Source organism: Pyricularia oryzae, chromosome 4 (genome assembly GCF_000002495.2).
Source record: "Pyricularia oryzae 70-15 chromosome 4, whole genome shotgun sequence".
NCBI lineage: Eukaryota > Fungi > Ascomycota > Sordariomycetes > Magnaporthales > Pyriculariaceae > Pyricularia > Pyricularia oryzae.
In genome coordinates this window covers 5,073,872-5,082,849 of record NC_017851.1, presented here as the reverse complement: position 1 = coordinate 5,082,849, position 8,978 = coordinate 5,073,872, and positions in this window count along the sequence as shown.

Genomic DNA, 8,978 nt, shown 5'->3' with positions numbered 1-8,978 from the left:
CTATACGTGGTTTGCTGAGCCCTCGGGTCTGGGTCCGGCGGTCCGGCGGAGCCGGCCTTGGCCAGCTCGTCAGCCCGGTCGTTTCCCGGGATTCCCTGGTGCCCAGGGCACCAACGGACCCGAACCTCGGTACCTTGTTTTCGGAGTAGATCGACAAGGTCATGGAACTCCAGAAAGGCCCATTGGGACGAACGCGGCGCGTCGCCTCTAAGACCCCAAATAACCGAGGTGCTGTCCACACAAATCCAAATCCGGGCGCCTGGCTGGGCCTTGGCTGCCGCCTGTAGCCCTTTTAGGGCGCCAATCGCCTCGGCGTCGAAAACGTGGCTTTCCGGCGTAATAGATGCGGAGCCTGCGGCAAATTCCAGGCCCGCCCTAAAAGCGGCCCATCCGTACCCTATTTGGACGCAGTTGTTTTCGTGTTTTTCCGAACCATCCGTATATACCACGATATTGTCAGGTGATACCATGTCCAGCCATTTGATAAAGCGGCGGGCCGCTTCCTCTTTCGGGACTCCTCCGGTGGGGTCAGTGCGAGAATCCGGGGCATTGCGAGGTGCGCGCAACTCTAGTCTCCGGATCCGCGGGAGAAGTTGTGCAGCCGTTTGCAGGGTCGTGGCCGAATGGCCCGAGTTGCGGGCACGAGGTGTTTCACGCAGGCGGTTGACAAGGGGGTGCCCCTTGTCCGCGAGCTTTAGTCGGGCGCCGTATTTCAGGCGGGTGTAGGCCAGCGCGACGCGGGCCGAGGGTAGTCCTGCGTCCCTGAGAACAGTGGACGAGGGGGTGGTTTTATACGCCGGGAGGATTGCCCGTGCCGCTAAAACCAGCGGTTTGTTCAATGCTTTGAGGAGTCCTTTTTGCTTGTGCGCTGGGTTGTACCATGCCTCGGCTGCGTAGGTGGCCGAGGAACCCACGCATGCCACCGCTGCCTTGCGAAGTGCAGCCGCAGGCGGTCCGTATCTTACTGCCCCAAAACTCTTAAGGTGGGCAGCGACCGCCATTGTTTTGGCAGCCCTTTCGGCCACGTGGCGGCGCCCGTCTAGCCGTCGGCTGAACCAAAAACCAAGCCAACGCATGCCCGGGTAGCGCTCGGCCCCGGAGGCGCTTTGTCCGCGTCGACCGCCCGGTAGTTGGACCGGGGTAACCGTTCTACCATTAATCCGGATTTCCGGGTTGCGACCGTGCCTTTTCTTAGTAATATGGATCACCTCTGTCTTTTCCGCTGCAAAATGGATTTTCTCTTCCGCCGCAATTTCGTGCATATCCCGGAGTTTACCTTCCAGCCAACGTACGTTTTCCTCCAACGAGGGTGACGATTTCCATGTAAGCACGTCGTCTGCGTATGCCAACCGCCACTTCGTACCGTTTTTGACGAGATACGCCAAATATAGCATATATAGGATCGGGGAAAGGGGAGACCCTTGCGGGGTGCCGCACCCAAGCCGCCTAAAGCCCGTGGTCGTACCCTCCAGCCGGACTCGGGCCTGGCGGCCGCTTAAAAAGTTAATTACGAACCTGAGGAGCATTTTACTAAACCCGAGGCTCCGCATTTTCCGTATTAATCGCCCATGGAGGAGGGCGTCGAAGGCGCCTTGGACGTCGCATGCGACAAGGGTGACTTCCTCCCCGCGAGCTAGAGCCTGCTCGATATCGTGGGCGAGGGCACAAACCAGATCCGTCGCCGATCGTTTGGGTAGGGCACCGCCGTGGGTGCAGCTAAGGAGCCCGTTGTCGTGTATGGCCCAAACTATCCGGCGTGCAACGAGCCTCTCGAGGCCTTTTCCGATGCAGGAGAGGAGGGCTATAGGCCGCCAAGATCGAACGCTGCTCCGGTCTTTCTTCCCCGTTTTCGGTAGCATCGCGACTTCGGCCTTCTTCCAAGGCGCTGGGAAATGTCCGAGTTCCAGGCAACGTTGGTAGAGCCTGCGCACCGGCTCGGCCAACGAAGCCCATCCGGCTTTTAGTAGCCGGACGGTCATTCCGTCGATGCCCGGGGACGTGCTCGTAACCCCAATGCAGGAGCGCTCCGCCTTTTCCGCACTAACCTGGGTGTCCCAAGGGATTTTAGCCTCGTCCGGCGACCAGGCCTCCAAGGGGTCTCCCTGCAGGTTATCCTCCGCCGAAAATCGGCCAAGCACCTCCCGTTGCAGTGCTTCCGCTTTTGCTAAAGGCTCGCTCACTTGCTCGCCGTTAATAACCAGCGGCGGGGACCGGAGGCGTGGTCCGGCTCCCAGCCAGCCCACCATGTTCCACAAATCCTTATCGTCGCGCAGTTGGTCGATCCGGTGCCTCCAGTACTCCCGTTTCGCGGCCCGCACCCCTTTCGTATAGGCTTTTTCCTCGGCAGAGGCGTCTGCCCTATTTATAGCGCTCCGTTTAACCCGCTGGAATTCGGACCAGAGCCGCTGGCAGTTTTCGGTCCACCAGGGAGCCGAGCTGCCCCTTTTTCCCGCCGGCGTACCCACGACCCACGTCACTTGCTCCCATAAAGTTGTAAATTTAGCTACCCACGCGTCCAATACGTAGCTATCGGCCGCGGATCCCGGGTCCGGCATATCTTGCATGCCAAAAGCAAGTAGCTCCGCGAACTTTGGTAGCCGGTCGTCCCTAACCGAAACGTTGACCGCCTCCGGGCGGGGGGCGCCGCGCGTCCGCAGCGTGGTATAAAGGGATTCGTGGTCGGAGCCTGTGTAAAGACTGCTGTCAACCACAGTTATTGTGCTGGGGAGGTTGGAAAAGACCATATCCAGTAAACCCCCGTCGCGGTGGGTGGGCACGCCGATATTTCCTGTAAAACTCATCCCCTGGGTTTGCGCCCATGCCGTCAGTTGATCCCCTCCGCGTGCGTTTGCGCGGCCCGGCTGGTATGCAGCAGCCGCTACGTTAAAATCGCCGCCTAGCACCGTGGGTCCATTTGGCACGGTATTGCATACCATTTCCAGCGCGGCCTCAGTACCCGGAGCCCTATATACGTTAATAAACAATATTCCGTTAATTTCGAGCCAGAGTACGTCCCGCGTATTTTGGCCCTGCGGTAACCGTCGTTGTGTGGCCCCTAGGGCGGCCCCCTTTTTAACGTAAGTAAGCACCCGGGGCCGGAGCCCAGTTATGGTTTCGTAAGTGTTGGCGTGCTATTCGTCCACTGGCGCAAAAACATTATAGCCCGGGTGCGTTTGTGTAATCGTATTTAGCCCGCACTATAGCTCTTGAACGTTAACCAGGTCCACTTTTCTCTGGTGGTATAACTCCAATAGGCTCAAATGCATACCCATTCTTTTACCTACGTTGGCCCAAACTACGTCGAGGCATTCCCGCTGCATATTACCGAGCGAGTATTTCGTTATATCGATCGATGGGTTGCTTCCAAGTCTATTACATCAGCGGGGCAGATTTCGGCAGCCGCTGCGTCTTCCTCCATTTCGGCTGCCCAAACGATTTCGTCGTGCACACGTTCCTGTTCAGCCTGCAGGAAGTTGCGGATGTCCGCCCCTGCCGCCTCGCATGGCCGCGCTCTTTTATTTGAAATGCTCGATCGGGAGCTCGAGGTTTGCGAATGCTGCGATGAGGTGTTTAGGACCGGGATTGCAGGTGCTGGCTCTCGGCGGGCCGCCTCAGCCCGGTCGTTGATAATCGCGGCACGGTTGGCACGTCCGATTCTGCGGATCCCCTTTAATTTACGCTGTGAAGGTCGTTCAAGCTTCCCATTTACCACCAAAGGTCGGGCAGGGCAATTCTCATGTCCGGATGGGAAATGGCCGTGGCAATTAACGCATTTGGGGGCTGCCTTGCACGGCTCTTCCTCTGTCGCATGTTTTGTTTCACCACATATGCCGCAACGCGCTTGCCGTACGCAGCGACGTATTTCGCAATATCCCTGGCAACCGTCGTGGTGGTGTGTAATTTTGCGTGATTTTTCAACCTTCCGCGCACGTCTCGACACTCCAAAAAGCTGAAAGGGCTTTACGGGTTGAAGGAAGGACACTATCCACGTGCCCTCAGCCGTATGTGGGTCGTAACCATATTTGGAAATATGCCAGTTGACTGGCTGCTGGCCTGCTGCCACGGTAATCTCCTCCTGGATTACCTCATGTACGTCCTTTCTTCCGTCCAGGCAATTGAGCGTTCGGGGCACTCCAGAGACGGCGTATGTGTGCCAGGTTGTCGGGACAGTAACTTCCCGCGCGTCCAATGCGTCCATAATGGCCTTGACCGCGCTGGGGTTGAGGAGTTTTTGCCGTGTTTCCTCAGAGGCCACCGTAACACCCCAGCCCGTGGGGGTACGCTTGGCGTTTGGGATTTCACTGTGTGGCACCGAGACCAATTCGGCCAGTTTGGTCGTTACCGCGTATGGCTCCCTCGTCACCATCCGCAATTTGTCATTTACGCGGATCAGGATGCGGTTGGACGGCTGTTCTGTCAAACGTTTCGGGGCTTGGGAGCGGTCCCGGCCCGATTGGGAGGGAGTTGCGGAGCTGTCAGGTGCATTGCCGGGCGTCGTACGTATCGGGTACGAGCGCGTGGCCGGGGTTAAAATTTGCGTTGGGGCCGCCGCTGGTGGCGTGGCGGCTCGCTCGGCCCATGTGACCGATTTGTTAGTGGGCGTGCCTCTGCCTTTAGAGGCCGACGACGCCGTGCCCGTCCTCGTAATTAAAATGCTGCGCCTTTCGCTGGAACTGGTCGGCGAACGCGACGGGGAGCGTGAACGCTCTTTTTCAGGGAGGGTGCGACTGAGGAACCAGCCGCTGATCACGTCGTCAAGTTCAAGAACAATTCTCCTAAGCGCGGCGTCCTCCGGGGCCTGTAAACTTTCGAGCTTGGCTGCAAAGACCTCTTCGAGCCAGCTGCCGACTGTTTCCACGTTTTCCAACTCCTGCTGCAGTGTTTTGATGGCCAGGGCCGGGAGGCTGGAGTACCTTCCGCGGCCAGCCGGCTGAGGCGCGTTAGCGGTGCGCGTGTCGAGAGATACGTGTCCCGACTCGGCCTGGCCCTGCGGCAAAGCCTGCGGCGTGCTCTGCGGGCGCGCGCGGCGGTTTGAGACCTCTGGTGAGGCCATGACGACCAGCGCCCGGAGGGCGAAAATTCTTCAGCTGTTAAGCTTATTGGTGTGTTTGGGTGTGAATCGCTAACAAAGGTGGGTCTGACCCATGAATGGTGGAGGATGCTTGGACTCAACCGACCAAGACTTACTTGGCAATACAATGCAATTGTCTGTATCCGCGTAAGCTTGGATTGATCTGGAAGCAATCTTGATCTATGTCCCCATCGCCCCATGCAAGGTCAGACGTGAACATTCGTGCTCTAAGACAAGGGATATTAATTTGGTCACTAATGTTACTAAAGCTTTTGCACTTACGCTTAGGCTGGACTTACGAAACGTCGCCTAGGTATCAGATAATGGAATATCAACAAATATGCTGTCTGTGTAACATAGGGGTAAACCAGGGTTGCAAAGACCGAGTTGAAGACTCTGCTCGATCCCTTTAGCGATAAAAAGAGTTAGCAAAGGAATTTACATAGAATCACAATCTCCAGGCCCTTCTTTATCTCTTGTAACCCATTGAAATTTGCACAAACAACAACAGTCTACGTTCCAGTATATTGATTGCCCTCGCCTTTGATTACTTACGTCATCCCTGACTCTCAGTTTGGTTTCCACGAGTGAACTACCACCTATTACAGCTCATCTTGACTAATTCTGTGGCCCGATTCCCATAGCCTACCCTGTATTCCTAGCCTATTGGCTATATTTGTCTCAATCAGGGGGGATATACCCGGAACTTAGGCTACTTAGCAAAGTTTTACCACTTGGTCCTTAGTCCAGCTCAAAAGTTTCCGGGCTGAATGTTACGATCAAGGTATCGGGTAACCTGTTCTTATGGTAAAATACAGTGGGTTAAAGCAACTGAACGTTTAATTGGGTAACTGGGGTTCTCAATAATTGGGGGTAAAATTATAATCGTTCTTAAATAAATATTAAGGTTAATTAAAATTTAATTGCTGGTAAATAATCCTAAAATCGAATTTATTTATATAATAATAAACGTATTTTATATAAATTATATTCCGAATGTAATTTTTCCTAATTTGTTACAAATCGCAGAAATTATTTCCTTTAATTTATTATAATCCTTTAATAATTATTGAAATTATTTTTTTTGGCAATTACGTAAAATTACGTAATTTTTTTTTATATAATTCTTTTTTTACCGGTCGGTGATTTTTTTGGGCGGGTATTGTTAAAAGGGGTATAACCCCATTTGGCCTCCCTGGTACCGGCCCAATTATTTGGTTGTAATATTAAATCTCTTTTTTTTTAACCAAATCCCTTTGGCCTTTAAATAATCCGTATTCCTTTAATTTCTATTTTGGTTTTTTTTCGTTTTTGGTTAATTTCTTTGCGTTATATTGAATTATATAACCAAACCAAAATTTAATCGTTTATTAATAAAACGTCGCCACGCCTTTTTTTTCCCTATTATCGACGGATACCGTTAAAATATTTTCTTGCAATCCCTACCGTACCAAAAACGCAACGTTTTATTAGGTATTTTTTTAAAATTTTATTCGTTATATAAAATATATTTGTTCCAATTATTTTAAATATAATGTATTGGGTTTATCCGCTATTTAAATCCGTTATATTAGTCGCCAATATTCGAAATTGGATGCGAAAATCGAAATGTTTAAAAAGCAAATTTATATATAATAGGCGAAATTATTTCGTTTGCAAAAATAAAAAAAATTGTAATTTGAAAAAATAATGCGAATTATATTTCGCGGAATTAATAATTTGGAGGAATTAAATTGGGTGGAATATAAAAAGGCGGAATAGGAAAAACGTCGACAATTAGCCGAAATTTTGCCTAAAATATTTTTGGAATTGTTTTTTCCGGATTTTAATTTTATTTGGGATTCGGTTTTCCCAATGGAGTTTTTAAATTTTTCGTTATTGGATAAAATAAATATTTTTGCGCAATATTCCGTTAATACGTTATTTTTTTGGTGTTTTTATTTTATATTGCATATTAATTATTTTTTTGTAAATTCGTTTAATAATATAATTTCGAATTTTGGTCGGCCTTTAATTTTTAAAAATAATAGGTGGTATTTTTTTAAATCGTCCTTTTTTTGGTTAATTTGTTCGCAAATCCAATTCCTAATAATATTAGCGGAGCGGTTCCTGGCAATTTTGGAGGTGGTTAAAAAATTTCCAAATATTTTTTTTATATCCATAATTTTCCCATTTAATAAAATATTTTATTTTGCCGTAATTGCGTTTATAATCAAATATTTGTTTAACTTTATAGGTTTATTTTGCGTCGATTTCGATTATTTTTAATATATTAATACCGTATAATACCGGTTCCAATAATAATACGTAAAATATAAGATAAACTTTTATAATATTTGGTAATAATAATTTATAATTGGTATCGCTAATTTTTTTATTAATTTTAAAAAATCCAAATTTTTTAAAATTAAATTTGTTATTGGGTCGTTATATTTTAATATTGCGTCGAATAAAATAAACGTTATTTTTTTTTTTAAAAAATAGTCCCTTTATCCGATATTAATTGGCGTATTTTATTATTTTTTTTCGTACAAATTTTAATTTTTGCTGGAATTTTTTATATAATTATTATAATTCGTTCGTTTATTTATCGGTTCGCGGTACCGTAATTGTGGTTTTTGGTTTTCCGTACATTATAGGGTTAAATCCATAATTGGCGTAAAACGGGGTTGTTTTGGTATTTTCGTTTTTTAAATTGTTATAAACGACTTATATTATGGGTAATAACCGTACCCAATTATTTTATTTATAATTTATATAATATTTTAAATATTATTCCAATATTTGGTTGGTTTATTTTATTTGTCCGTCCGTCTATAGGTGGAATATTATGGATAATTTGTAATTTGCTCCTAATTATTCCATTAGGAATTTTCAAAATTTTAATATAAAAAATTTATTTTTATTTGTAATAATATTTTCTAAAAATCCGTAATTGCTAACAATTATTTGTAAAAATATATAGGCGATTTTTTAGGCGTTGCTGTTTTTTATTTAATAGAAAATAGGCGTATTTGGTAAATTTATTTATTATAACTAATATATTATTATATTTGGTTTCAATATATAGTTTTTCCGAAAAAAGTAATTTAAGGATAAAATCCTGTTAATAATAATGGTGCTAACAGGGGATATAGGGGTAAACCCTAGGTGCGGCGTGGTAAATAACCAGTGCTAAAAGCGCTGAATAATAGGTAGAAATGCACTATAATTTTGGTACTGATAAATAATTGGTTGGGGGAGATTTTGCTTTATTTCCCTTACATACTCTCCGACATCGAAGTGGGGGTCCGCACGCCAGAAAAGGTTCCGGTGCCGCGAATGAATTTCCGAAAAACTAATTTGTATGGGTTTTTGAAAAAACACCCTCATGTCACAGACCTGAAGGACAGCCACTGGGCTGTCGCTTAGTCATGACCCCTGTCACGTGAAGGCGCGAGGGCCGAGCGCCTCGCGCGCGTATATCTACGCGAAATCTCTGCAGTCTCCGATATGTAGCTCCTCGAGCTACGTCTTCGTCAACAACCACCTGATACCCTGTACCTGGAAGACTAGATAGCCAATATACTCTGTCCTGTTACCTGATCGCCCGCACCTACCTGTCCGCCCTGCCTGCCCGTGACATTACGTAGCTCCTTCATTAGGTGCCCGCGATGCCTGCGTCACTGCAACCCCCGATCTTAACCGATTCGACCGAGGAACTGATCGAACACCTACAAGGACACCCTGAACAATGGGTGTCTTACATCTCCGATTCCTACCAAAAGCTGCAACTATTGCACGATAGCAACGTCCGCCTGAACTCCTGCCTAGAAATGCAGGAAGCCGAGACCCAACGCGCCCGCGCCGAAACGGACCGTGTCCGCGACAAGGCGCAGGCCGACATTCTGGCCATGGCCATGGAAAA